This window comes from Herpailurus yagouaroundi, unplaced genomic scaffold (assembly GCF_014898765.1).
Source record: "Herpailurus yagouaroundi ecotype Mexico unplaced genomic scaffold, PumYag 199, whole genome shotgun sequence".
Classification (NCBI taxonomy): domain Eukaryota; kingdom Metazoa; phylum Chordata; class Mammalia; order Carnivora; family Felidae; genus Herpailurus; species Herpailurus yagouaroundi.
In genome coordinates this window covers 1,648,924-1,660,266 of record NW_024412430.1, presented here as the reverse complement: position 1 = coordinate 1,660,266, position 11,343 = coordinate 1,648,924, and the positions used below count along the sequence as shown (strand labels likewise).

Here is an 11,343-nt window from a genome sequence, read left to right as displayed (position 1 = left end):
GATCAAGGGCCACTTAACCGAATGAGCCACCCAGCACCCCTCCGTCGTTTCCCATTCTATAGCAGAGTAGCTTGGGTTTGTTCACAAGGCAGCAGGACATTTCCAAGACAGCAATGGAAATGCGTAAGTTATTTTAAGGCCTGGACTCAGAATTGGCACAATTACTTGCCACATGTAATTTGCCAAAGAGAATCATAAGGTCAGCCCAGATTCAAGGGGTGTGGAACTAGACTCCACCTCAAGATGGAAGACAGTGCAAAGTCACATTGTGTAGTCTACGATAGAGGGAAGGGAATGTTACAGCTATTGTTGCAAACCTCCTTCAGGTGACTGAGGTTAGTTTGGTGGGTGATACTTGGGCTCTTTGCAGGTCTACTAACAAGATGAACATACTCTGGAGCCGACTTTCTTCTCACGATCTTCCAGGAGTAAAGAAATACCCGTGGTCCAATATCAGTTTCTTGCAAAACCCATTCATGGGTGTGGAAGTCTCGTCCTCTGAGGCAGTATAAAACAATTCATGGGTAAGATACTTGGAACAATTAAGAGTTTTAAGTTGGGTCAGGAATGGGAAGAGTCAAAATAAGTGGTTAAGTTACACTTGAACCTAGCTAGTTCTTGGCCAACGCGTGGGGGGGGGGGGGGGGGGTGAATATGGTGAGTTGTAGTATATTCAGAAATACGAGTTAAGCTGGATGCTGCAATGCGTGATTCTCCTCTGAATCTGCAAAAAAAAAAAAAAAATGTTTCATGCTCATTTTTTATATTTAATTTTGCCTGTAAGCCAACTAAAATAAATAGCAGTGAAGTGTAATGTTTTGAAATAATCCCATAGTTTTCAAGTGCTCTTGAAGTAGAAAGCAACAGGGCTCTATGTGCTATTCTCTACTGACTTAACACTTACTGTTTATGCTGCCTAGAATGGTTCTTTTTAATGGATACTTGGCTTGATATCCTTTTAAATTATTAAAGATTGGAGGTGCTCATTAAATGAGAGATTAAAAGGACTGGTAGACACAGCTAATTATTAGAGGCCCAAGAAGAGACATGAAATGCATTTTATCTAAGGCTTTAGTGGATTCTTAAAGTAAATGAATAGTTTAGTGATAAGCCAGTCGAAGTTAATCAATTGAGCAAAACTATAGGGAAGCTCTTTGAGTCTAGATTTGAAGGGTTTCTAAGTAATCGTGGTTAGAGACTTGCAGCTGCTCCTTATTTCTTTAATTTTAGACCCTTGAGCTGCTAATTGGTCAGAAAATTGGGTCCAACCTCTAGAACTACTTATGAGTGGAGGACGCTGTGTCTTTGTGGGGAAGGTCTGCATCGCTAAACATTAGCCGGTAAGAAGTTGGAGTGAATCCTTTTGTGGCACATTTGTGACTTACAGGTTGTCGTGAATCATTCTGGAGGCAAAGCTCTGAGGAGGTGTATTTTCAACCTCCTCACTTCCTGAACTTTTCAACCTCTCAACTGTTCCTTTACCTTCCAAATCATGGGCCATGTATTATTTTTGCCTGCTTACTAAGAGGGAATGTTGGTTGTTGACACAGTCACCGTTGGCCAGTGAGATTAGTAATATGATACAGAGATTTTCACCACTTAAAAGTCACTGGTTCAACATGGCTCAGATAGGTAATGACTTACAGTTATTCTGACCTGACAGCTGTTTAGAGGCCCATTTGAAGCGAACTATTTCTCAGTTCACCTCCAGACAGGGGACATGTTGCTTCTCTGGATTGCAAAATGTCATCTCTGTTGGAATCTTACATAGCAGTGAGGCACAGGGTTGAGTCATCATCATGAAGGCTAAAATAACATGTTCCCTAGAATTAGGAACATTTGGCTGGCTTTTGTGTAAAGGTTTTGAGCCCTGTGGAAAAATAATATCGAGTTAGTTTCTCCCCAGAGTCAAAGTCAGTCACTCTTCTTACAAGTTTAATACCATTAACTAGTTCAAGGCACCAGGGCAACATTTAACGCGTCACTAACAATCGATGAGAGCTTCAGATAAGATGTGTTTAATGTCCCTTTCTTGGCCTTCAACAATTAGCCCCGCCTACCATGCTTCCTAATCAGTCATGTAATGAACATCTCTGATTGGAAACAAATATCTGCCAGCCACTTAAGGAGTGATTGAGGCACCACGGAAGATAGGGTTCAGAGAATTTAAATCACCAGGGACTCATTTTCAGCTTCACAGAGAAGGTACATAGTTCAAAGACAGTGGCCGAAGCAGACTGCAAAGGGAAGGAAAGAATGGAATGTCAATTAGAGAAATGGGATTGGACACACTGTTTAATAATAAAACTTTATTTAAAAACTGTGTGCATTTAAAGTGATCGTGAAAGGTAGACATACTGTTAATGGCAGTGTTTCAAGGCCTCTTCCTCTAATTGTGTGCCTGAATATACATCAAGGGCTCCGATAATCCTTTCCGTGGCATAACCTTTGTTTTCACTGATCAGTGGTTGTCATTACATCCAATGTATGCCTACTGCAAGCACTGTAATAACTTATTTCTGAATTTATATTACACTTTGTGTGATGTTAGTACAAAGGATGCAAAGATTTTCATCCACAGTGTCAATTTATGTCTACTCTTTCCAAATTTTAAGGGTCAAATCTGTTATCACGGATCCGCTCTCGTATGGGGGTGTCTTACCTTCGTGGCTAATCTGTACTTCTTTTGAAGGACGCACACTTTTGTTGTTGTTGTCGTTGTTACCTCTTGCCTCGCACTGCTGAAAATCAAGCTATGTGATCAATGGCGGATGAATGAATTTTTTAAGTCACTTTTGAGCTCTCTTGAGTGTAGTATCAAATTGTATTGCTATTATTGTTATTTGCCACGCAGCCCAAAGTTTAAAGCAGGAGGAAGAGACAGTGGTTCTCAATCCGCACCCATCCTAGGACGTGAGGCACGAGTATGGAGAGCTTGTGCGCCAGTGGATCTCAATGTGCCATGCTTTGGCAGCCCTGTATTTCTTGAGGTTATAAAAATTTACCAACGGGCTTAGAAATTCTATGTGCTAACCACTGTGCGAACCGAGTGCTGTAAAAACAGGCTCACGGTGACGTCAAAGGAGCCGGGAGATCCAGCCTTAATTCTATAGTCCACATTACTACTCCCTAGAGAGCCCAGGGGACGGAATGAAGCAGAGAATGTGTCTATTTCCAGCCTTCTGTACTCAGAACCTGTGTTGCAGTAGGGATTATGTGCTGGGCTGAAATATGCAGCCCATACACTTTGAAGCCACCCTGATCTTCTGACACAAGTCTGTTCAATTTAGTGTCTTCCTTTTTTGTATTAATGGAATGTGTTTTCAATTTCCTTTCCTTGGACTTTCCTGGGCTTCTATTCATCCTTCAAAACTTTTCTCATATTTTCTTTTTTTTATTATACCTTTCCCTAGTGCTACTCAACAATCATTTACTTACTTATTTGTGTCCCGGTTAGACTTTGGATTTACCTTTACTGCTGTATAGACGACAGTGATTTGTAAATGTGCATTCATTTCTGTTTCTCCCAGTAGTACAAGAACTATTGGAGGGTGAAGACGAGGCCTGCAATTGTTACATCAATGCTTTCTTCTCTACCCTCCTCCTTCTCAATGGCAGGGGTGTATATGGGGCTGCACAATACCTAAGGGGCACTGTTAAATGTACTGAATTGGGGAAAAAATAAGATTTTATTTAAAACTTTCAGAGGGAACGTTGTTCAATCTTAATATCAGAATTAGCTCTTTTTCTGTTGAAAATGGTCTAGCATTGGGGTACCTGGGTGGCTCAGTCGGCTGGACATCCGACTTCAGCTCAGGTCATGATCTCACAGTCAGTGAGCTAGAGCCCCGCATCGGGTTCTGTGTTGACAGTTCAGAGCCTGGAGCTTGCTTCAAATTCTGTGTCTTCCTCTCTCTCTGGCCCTCCCCTGCTCGCACTCTGTCTCTCTCTCTCTCTTTCAAAAATAATGAATAAACATTTTTTTTAAATTTTTTGAAAAAAGAAAATAGCCCTAATAGGAATTTTTAATGTGTGTACTGCTGATCAAACTGCCGTAATATACGAAATGCCTCTAACTGTAATAGTATTTGAATAAACTTCACTTGCGGATGATGGAATAATGTTGTCCGTTTTCAAGGTGGTTGAAGAAAAGCAAAATTCCTAATGGACTTGTAATTCATTCAGATGATAGTTTACTTTTTATTTTTTATTTTTAAAAAATATATGAAATTTGGGGCGCCTGGGTGGCGCAGTCGGTTAAGCGTCCGACTTCAGCCAGGTCACGATCTCGCGGTGCGTGAGTTCGAGCCCCGCGTCAGGCTCTGGGCTGATGGCTCAGAGCCTGGAGCCTGTTTCCAATTCTGTGTCTCCCTCTCTCTCTGCCCTTCCCCCGTTCATGCTCTGTCTCTCTCTGTCCCAAAAATAAATAAACGTTGAAAAAAAAATTTTTTTTAAAATAAAAAAAAAATATATATGAAATTTATTGTCAAATTGGTTTCCATACAACACCCAGTGCTCATCCCGAAAGGTGCCCTCCTCAAAACCCATCACCTACCTTCCCCTCCCTCCCACCCCCCATCAACCCTCAGTTTGTTCTCAGTTGTTTTTTTTTTTTTTAATTTTTTTTTCAACGTTTATTTATTTTTGGGACAGAGAGAGACAGAGCATGAACGGGGGAGGGGCAGAGAGAGAGGGAGACACAGAATTGGAAACAGGCTCCAGGCTCTGAGCCATCAGCCCAGAGCCTGACGCGGGGCTCGAACTCACGGACCGCGAGATCGTGACCTGGCTGAAGTCGGACGCCTAACCGACTGCGCCACCCAGGCGCCCCTGTTCTCAGTTTTTAAGAGTCTCTTATGTTTTGGCTCTCTCCCACTCTAACCTCTTTTTTTATTTTTTCCTTCCCCTCCCCCATGGGTTTCTGTTAAGTTTCTCAGGATCCACACAAGAGTGAAAACATATGGTATCGGTCTTTCTCTGTATGGCTTATTTCACTTAGCATCACACTCTCCAGTTCCATCCACGTTGCTACAAAGGGCCAGATTTCATTCTTTCTCATTGCCACATACCAGTCCATTGTGTATATAAACCACAATTTCTTTATCCATTCATCAGGTGATGGACATTTAGGCTCTTTCCACAATTTGGCTATTGTTGAGAGTGCTGCTGTAAACATTGGGGTACAAGTGCCCCTATGCATCAGTACTCCTGTATCCCTTGGGTAAATTCCTAGCAATGCTACTGCTGGGTCATAGGGTAGGTCTATTTTTAACTTTTTGAGGAACCTCCACACTGTTTTCCAGAGTGGCTGCACCAGTTTGCATTCCCACCAACAGTGCAAGAGGGTTCCTGTTTCTCCACATCCTCTCCAGCATCTATAGTCTCCTGGTTTGTTCATTTTGGCCACTCTGACTGGCTTGAGGTCATATCTGAGGGTGGTTTTGATTTGTATTTCCCTGATGAGCAACATTGAGCATCTCTTCATGTGCCTGTTGGCCATCCGGATGTCTTCTTTAGAGAAGTGTCTGTTCATGTTTTCTGCCCATTTCTTCACTGTATTATTTGTTTTTTGGGTGTGGAGTTTGGTGAGCTCTTTATAGATTTTGGATACTAGCCCTTTGTCCGATATGTCATTTGCAAATATCTTTTCCCATTCCGTTGGTTGCCTTTTAGTTTTGTTGGTTGTTTCCTTTGCAGTGCAGAAGCTTTTTATCTTCATGAGGTCCCAATAGTTCATTTTTGCTTTTAATTCACTTGCCTTTGGGGATGTGTCAAGTAAGAAATTGCTGTGGCTGAGGTCAGAGAGGTCTTTTCCTGCTTTCTTCTCTAGGGTTTTGATGGTTTCCTGTCTCACATTCAGGTCCTTGATCCATTTTGAGTTTATTTTTGTGAATGGTGTAAGAAAGTGTCAATACTACCCAAAGCTATCTACACATCCAATGCAATCCCAATCAAAATTGCACCAGCATTCTTCTCGAAACTAGAACAAGCAATCCTAAAATTCATATGGAACCACAAAAGGCCCCGAATAGCCAAAGTAATTTTGAAGAAGAAGACCAAAGCAGGAGGCATCACAATCCCAGACTTTAGCCTCTACTACAAAGCTGTCATCATCAAGACAGCATGGTATTGGCACAAAAACAGACACATAGACCAATGGAATAGAATAGAAACCCCAGAACTAGACCCACAAACGTATGGCCAACTCATCTTTGACAAAGCAGAAAAGAACATCCAATGGAAAAAAGACAGTCTCTTTAACAAATGGTACTGGGAGAACTGGACAGCAACATGCAGAAGAATGAAACCAGATGATAGTTTAGAAGCTACTCATGTGATAAATCTATCATAAAGTAGTTTTGGAGGATGAATAACTAAACTAAGTATATGCCTGGGGGTGCCTAGGTGGCTCAGTCATTAAGCTATGGACTCTTGACTGCGACTCAGGTCATAATCTCATGGTTCATCAGTTTGAGCCCTACTTGAGGCTCAGTGCCGACAGTGCAGAGCCTGCTTGGGATTTTTTTTTTTTCTCTCTCTCTCCCTCTCTGCACCTCGCCTGCTCATGCACACACACTCTCTCTGTAAATAAATAAATAAACTTTAAAAAAATTTTTAAAAAGGATATGCCTGGTAGAAAGGGAGATTGGATGTTTAGGAAAAAGGCTTAGAAATGGGGTGTTTTCATTGCCAGATTCACACCATGTTGTGTTAGGAAAGCAATGCATGGAGTTCATAGGCTTGATTCCCACAAGTCTGTGGTGTCTTAATGTGTCTTAATGACATGTTGCTGTTCCAGGTGTGGTCCTCTGGGCCTCCGGCATTTGTATTGCCTGTTGAAAATACAGCCTCTAGGGTCCCACCCTACACCTTTGCAACAGCATCTCCATTTTTTTTTTAACGTTTATTTATTTATTTTTGAGAGTGAGAGCACAAGCAGAGGAGGGGCAAAGAGAGAGAAAGGGAGAGAGAGAATCCCAAGCAGGCCCCACCCTGTCAGTGCAGAGCCCGATGTGGGGCTTGAACTCACAAAGGGTGAGAGCATGACCTGAACCAAAATTAAGAGTCGGATGCTCAACCAACTGAGCCACCCAGGCGCCCCTAGTGGCTCCATTTTAACGACAATCCCAGGTGGTTCACACTCACATTACAGCTGACTGGCACTTTTATTAATATATGTCGTTGTGATATGCATGATGATTACGGGAGATTAAGTCCACCTGAAAAAATAATTAATTGCTGTTTTCTTCCAGGAAAAGAGATGACATACGTATTTAACACAACAGCTTTCTTGATGCCTTTTACTGGAGTAGCAGTAAAATATCTGAAAATCAGCTTATATCTTCCGAATTTATTGTGAACTGACAGAGAAGCAAAAGAAAGGAAAAAGAAGAATACCAAGTAGTCCAGTTAAAGTAGCAATTTCATTTCATTCTGTCAAGGAGTGACTTTTTCCTTTTTTTTTTTTCTTTTTAAGTTTATTTATTTTTGAGAGAGAGAGAGAGCACATGCGTGAGAGCGGGGAAGGGGCAGAGGGAGAGGGAGAGAGAGAATCCCAGGCAGGCTCTGCATTGTCAGTGTGGAGCCTGATGTGGGGTTCAATCCCAAGAACCGTGAGATCGTGACCTGAGCTGAAATCAAGAGTTGGACGCTTAACTGACTGAGCCACCCAGGTGCCCCAAGCAGTGACTTTTTCGATCAAAAGTTTGAAAAACAGAATGTTTATAAAAGTTTGCTAACACCATTAGTTTAGGTATTTTAATCGGCCAAGCAGTACTGCGGAGAAGGAACATTGGACTTTTGCTCTGCATAAAAAGTCCTGCTCCAGGAGTAGCCAGTTGTACTGGATCATCTGGGAAACTGAAGGAGTTTGACACCTGAGTGTCTTTGACTGACTTCCACCATGGAACGAATGGCCCAGTTACATCACGTTTGCCTTCTATGAAAAGATAGGATAAAATAGGCAGAGAGGGAAAGGATAGGAGCTGAGATCCCTGGCTGTGGAAAAACACAAATTTTGGAACAACGCTGGGAGTGTCTGACCACAGCAAACCCCCTCAAGGAAAGGTTCCTCTTAAGAATGTTAACAGACCCCACCTACTCCCCTTGAGGTTTCCCTCAGCTATTTGACAAGAGACCCAAGTATAGCCATAGGCCACCCCTCATACAATGAAAACGAGCCAATCAGAAATGGACCACCCAGCACCTAGAGCTATCAAGCCAATAAGGGTAGGACCTGAGAAGGAACAACGGGGAAGGGGAGGGCTGACCAGAACCTTATGAAACAAGGACCCTGCGGACTGTCCCTGGGCATTCCCTTTCGAAGGTCCCCTCTCTGTAAAGAGAGCTTTCCTGTGATGCTTCCTTTCTAATCCTATATTCTAATAAACCTTTGTCTGTTGCTCATTTTGTGTCTACCTCTTTATTCTTCGAAGCTGCGAGACAACAAATCCCAGGTATTGCGATAAAAAAATCCTGCAACACTTCTGGTGTCCTGTTACTTTCATTCAGATTTTATCTGGACCCCAGATGGAAGAAGTATCCACGTAGTGTCCTAGAAACAAGCCATGGTGGACAAAATATAAACCAAGAAGGGACTCAGTGGGGGAAGCTGGTGTAGTCTACCTTCTTCCTGTTTTCCTTTCATCTTGCAATGTTTAAAAAAATGGAGCTCCGTGCGATGACTTTATCCACATTGTAGGGTGGGGGCGGGGGGCGGGTGGTGACATCAGGCAGTATGATTCTAGGCCCTGTCAAACATGGTTCATACCAAATGCTCAGGCCAAATATAAACATGGTCGGTTTATGCATTTTCAAGAACCAAACCCATGATTGCAAGCCTGCTAGATGCTGACTGTTGTACAAGTAGTTCCATTCCCTGCTGGTAGCTCAAACAGCTTTCTCTGGAAAGTCCTCTTGGCTAAATAGTTGTGTTTCCCCGCCCCCCCCCCCCCCTTCCTCCTCTCTAAGTCAATCAAACACACAGAACTCTTGAGGTTCAGCCGGCTACTAATGTCCACAACCGGCCCCATTTAATTGCAATAATGGGGATTTACTCTCCGGCTATTCTGAGGGATGGTTTTATCTACTGGGAAGCAGAGACCCTTTTGTGCAGCAGCAAAATATTAATATCTCACTATGCCCTTTTCCTTCCCCTTCCCTCCCAGGACCTGGAACATAAGATCAGATCAACTCAAATATCTTGGAAATAGTGCTTTCTACTGGCAGTTATTTATTTTGTTCATTTTTTTTTTAAAGTGACCTTAATTTTTTCCTTCCTCCTTGTGGCACTAACAGCCTGGAGCACAGAGAAATACAAACCCACCCCAACACACATCCGGACATTGGCTTCTCAGGCCTTATGTGTGTCTTTTTGACTCTTTGGAAATTAATTAAGAGATGTTGTTTTCAAAGTGCTTTTTTTTTTTTTCCCGGAGTTTCTCAAATATTTAAACAATTTTTTACACATTTAAAAAAAATGTCCCCTTTCTCTCTGTTTGTAATAAGATTAATTATGTGAGGTGCACCGCTGCTTATCCCCATGAAAGAAAATCTAAAACGAGGGATTTCAGCTTCAAGAAGGCTATTTTGTCCTGTTTCCGATGTTCTAAAGGGATTAATTTACCATATCGTATAGCCCTGGAAGACTGTGATAATTGAAAACATCCATATTCATTGCATGTTCAAAGGGATCTGTCTGACTTTGTAATGTAAAAAGTGCATTTTTAACCTGAACGGGGACCTGCGTCCGCTATTGCTTAATCCTATTAGTCCCAACAGTTCCAAAGCTTTAGTGTATAATCATTAGCTCGCGTTAATCCTGAGACATGCCTCCAGCCTCAGCCTGTCAGAAGGAATCCCTGCAGGGAAAATGTGGAGGCGCTGATAGCACAACACCAACTAATCTTATCTTAAACGCTAGCAGCAGCCTCTATCTGTGATAGCCAGGGAATTAAAAACAAATTTTTTCTGGGTATTGGATAGCCGGGTTTTCCTCATTCCCCACCCCCACCTCCCCATCTCTCTCCCTCATCCTCTCTCTCTCCCTCTCTTGCTCCCTCGTCCTCTCCCCCTCCCCCTCCCCCCCAACCCCCTCCTTCCCCCTCCCTCTGTGGGCCCTTTCCTCAGCTCTAGTTTCCCTAGATTCTTTGTTCAGGTGATGCTAGGGATGGCAACAAGGGTGGATGGAAAGGGGGTGGTGGGGAAAGAAACATTTAAGATACTTGCTGTTTCCGCAGTGGAGTTCTTTGCTTAGTCACCTAGGATACTTGCCAAGTCTGCCATCATTTGTCGTCCTTGACGTCATAAAGCCAAGCCAACCCTGTGCTCTCTGCGGCTCTGGATTATAATATAAGATGACAAAATGTGTCTTCTAGTTGTCACCTTCTTCCATGGCATGGCTTCCTGACAGTCTGAGATCTGGGTCCCCGGGTGCCTACAGAAGCTTGCCTAAGTAGAGAAGTAAACTGCCATAGATAGAGTGCTAGGGAGTGAGACCATTATGGGGGGGGGGGGGGGATGCCGGGGGGATTGGGAGCTGGAGACAGTGTGGGTTTGGGGGTGTGCTAAGAGGTCTATGAAAATGTTATCCCCAAGTGGAGGATATTTCAGACCAGAGCAGACCATGAGTAAAGGGGACATTCGCTTTGGAAGTGGAGATTTTTCCAGATGCGAGAAAGAATATTTAGTCATCTATGTACCAAACATTAGTTTAGGAATTACTATGTGTCTATCATGGGGACTCTAATAGTGAATGTGGTCCCTGCTCTCACAGAACCTGGAGTGGTGGTCTAGGAACTATTAATTAACCCTGAACAAAGAAAAAGTAGGCACATAAGTCAGTGATTACAAACTGTGATAATTACTAAGGCGCTCCATATTCTGACATCTGTTTGCCTGGATGTTACACATTCAGTGTGGTCATCAGTAAAATGTCTCCAGAGGAGCATGTTGGGAGTTCTGTGGTCCTCCTTTTCATACGATTTATTAAAGTTTAACTACTCGCCTGGAGATAGCCAGAGGGTTACACTTTCCCTCTGCCCCTCTAAGTTTAATTAAAATAGTAATTAAAATTTAGAGGCGTTTCTAAATTCAGGCGTTTTGGCAACATGACTTAGATATAATGCAACTGATATTTCAAGAACACAGTTTTACTTATGCTGGTGTTTCCCATCACCCGATGGATCTCATGCCATTGATGGTGTGTGGGATGAACAAATGTTTTATTTTAATATTTATATATTTTCTATTAGAAGCCCCTTCTGTTTACGACAGTGATTTGAAGTTTCTCTTTCAAATCCATTTAAACTAAAAGACAATGAACTCTTTTAAAAATATGAAATG

At 42.5% G+C, this 11,343-nt stretch overlaps 1 long non-coding RNA gene across 1 annotated transcript; it reads right to left on the bottom strand.

Annotated features, from left to right (window-relative positions):
* Nucleotides 1–226: 226 nt before the first annotated feature.
* LOC121013554 (uncharacterized) lies at nucleotides 227–8,548 on the bottom strand. Its single transcript, XR_005782765.1, has 3 exons — nucleotides 8,419–8,548; nucleotides 1,657–1,870; nucleotides 227–724 (listed from the first exon to the last, which is right to left on the bottom strand). It is a non-coding gene; the product is annotated as an uncharacterized LOC121013554 (long non-coding RNA).
* Nucleotides 8,549–11,343: the final 2,795 nt, after the last annotated feature.